Source organism: Cariama cristata, unplaced genomic scaffold, assembly GCF_000690535.1.
Source record: "Cariama cristata isolate BGI_N322 unplaced genomic scaffold, ASM69053v1 scaffold38583, whole genome shotgun sequence".
Lineage (NCBI taxonomy): Eukaryota > Metazoa > Chordata > Aves > Cariamiformes > Cariamidae > Cariama > Cariama cristata.
The window spans coordinates 1,360-3,869 of NW_009607313.1; the positions used below are offsets into that span (position 1 = coordinate 1,360).

General features: G+C 47.8%; 1 protein-coding gene across 1 annotated transcript in view; it reads left to right on the plus strand.

Moving 5' to 3' along the window:
- Positions 1-413: 413 nt before the first annotated feature.
- The window catches only part of LOC104158907 (protein orai-2), an 8,584-nt gene continuing 6,487 nt past the window's right edge, over positions 414-2,510 (plus strand). Inside the window, exon 1 of the mRNA XM_009696675.1 lies at positions 414-453. The gene's annotated coding sequence lies outside the window, so the exon portion shown is untranslated. The remainder of the gene's footprint in view (positions 454-2,510) is intronic.

A 2,510-nucleotide genomic window follows, 5' to 3' on the forward strand; every position in this document is an offset into this window, starting at 1 on the left:
CACGCTGGCTGCTCTGAAGGACAGCGCTGGACAGATTAACAAAATCGATACGGGATCGCAGAGAGCTTTCTGTCTTCAGCGCTGCAAAACGAAGTGGGGTCAAACGCATCGGTGGTGCAACGGAAGCGAGTAAAGAGACAGCGGGGATGGACTTGGCCAGAGCTGGCTGTCAGCCTGAGGAAGTCCTGCTTCTCCATCCAAAACCCAACAGCCCTGTGCAGTAAAACCCTGTAAAACAGGCATTTCTGTAAGAGCGAGCGTCCTAAACCTTTAGCATTACAAGGCAGGAACATGAAATCTCCAGAATAACTGTCCCTTGATGCAGATAACTGGCTGAAAAGTCTTTCCAGAGTAAAACTGCTTAAGTTACAGTGTGTGTAAAACGCTGCTTTGGTCTTGTGTTTCAGCCCTCGGAGCCCTCCACCCAGTCCCTCCATGTCTGCAGCCGGCAAGGTGAGTTTGCCGTCCTGTTACTGCTTGTTTGGGCTAAGTTTGTGTTTATGGATTTTTTTCTGAAGTTGTTTACTTATTTGGGAACATCTCTTGAGCTGCTTCAGAGTGAAAATTCATCTTTGTGGTATTTTTAGCTTATTTTTCTAAGGAAAGAAGCAGATGTGATTGGATACTCTTGCTCTCCCTCTGTAACCTCTGAATTCGTTTGCCTTTTCAGTGGAATTTGTCCCAGGGCTTGAAGCTTCCTACATACAAAGTTCCTACGTGTTTTGTGAAAATAAATGGCAGGGTAGAGGCCATCAGTGTCCCAACTAAGGACAAAGCTAATAAATTCGCCCCACGCTATACGTTGCAGAATCCACACAGGATGTTGTCACAGGAAACAGCTTCGTAATTTTGCTGCTCACAGAACGTTTCTGCCTCCGATCCTCCCAGGAGGCTTGGGGACAGTTGGTTTTGGTTTTTTTTTCTTTGTCTTCTTCTTCTGTAAAATAGGTGATTCTTGCTTTTTGTGGAAACCCAGAGCAAGCAGGGAGGTTTGTCCCTGTTATTCTGTTCTCATTTTTATTGTTGTGCGAAAGGTTTTATGCTTTTTTTAATATGTATTTTATTTTTAATAATTTAAAAACTCCTGAGCAGTTCAGGAGCCATCCTGGAGTCCTCCAGGGGCTGTGAGAGTGGCCCTGTCAAACACTGCCCAGAAGAAGTCATCTTGTGCTCTTGCTGCCATCCTTGTTATGTCTGAGGGGGCTGGAATCTGAAAGCCCACCACGCTCAGGAGCGATAGATGATCTTACGACCTGCAATTCTTTATTTGCTACTGCAATCCAGTCTTTGTTATTGTGCCCGAAACAGCTTTGTTCCTTTGTAGTAATGGCATTCGGAGCTGTGGGCAGTTAGCATCCTTTTTATCTTTGCCACTTCCTCAAATCTCACGGCAAATGGGGCTTTTTTAGCTGTCACCATGTGGCCCACGTAGATGGAGAGCTGGGGGGGATGCGGGGCTGGGGCTGCTCTCAAGTGAACAGCAAGGTGCCGGTGACCTTGAGGTGTGGTGCTGGGACTAATTAGTACCCCACCGTGTGTGATTCTGGGCATGCATCTCCTCCTCCTCGGAGCTGGTAAGTATTTATAGCCAGAAGGGTCTGGTGTGGTGCAGCTCTGGTGTCGGTACCGGCCACCGCCGTGGTGGTCGTTGGCGGAGTTGTGAGTGTGGGGATTAACCAGAGAATCGTGGTTTCCATTCTTCGGAAGGCTGGGTTAAACGTCTAGTTTCAGATGTTTGTCAGAGTTGAGAAATTGTTGTTCAAAACACGTAGTGAATTCTGTGTCTGTGGATGGCGTGGAGATGAGCAGAGCCGTTCGTTCGGCAGCAGCCCGGTTACCTCCCGGTGTAAGGAGGGGGGGGCTGGGACCTCGCGCGGGTCGCTGCTGGCAGCGGTGGCATTCACCACCTGGAACAGTCTTGCTGTTTTCTTACATCTTTCAGTGTTATCTCTTGAATCTGAAGATGCTGAAACTACCTGGAAGGCAGCTCGCTTTTCCCCTTGGAGTTGTCTTTTCCTTTCCCCCGTGCTAAGAGCCACCGGTGGAAGTAACGGAACAGGATTCTCGGTCAGATGTGGCCGATGAGTGAAGTGTGAGCAGTTCGGGAAATTCAACTTCCCACTGCAGAAGCTTGGGAAGTTCCTTTGTTAACCCTACGCAGCAGTCGGCTCTGTCACTGTTGGGGAAGAGCTGTGCCCGTCTAAACTGAGCTGTGATGGGCAATGCTTCAACTGAAAAACCCCTAGTTTCTAAAGAAGGAGCAAAAAGTGACTCCCTGAACACGCTAGCTGGCTTTACTTTGGGACTCTAAGGAGATGCATTTGGAGCCAGTCTGTGATGCACTGTGAAATTAACTGTCAGCTTAAAACAAAATGAGAAGGCAGGGGCCCTATTTCCAAAATGTCTTTATGTAAACCAGATTTTTTATTAGCAAGAAGGAATTAGAGAGGAAAGTTGAGATGCCAGCTTTGAAATGAAAAGCCAGATGCGGTGCAGTCTTCCTGAATTCC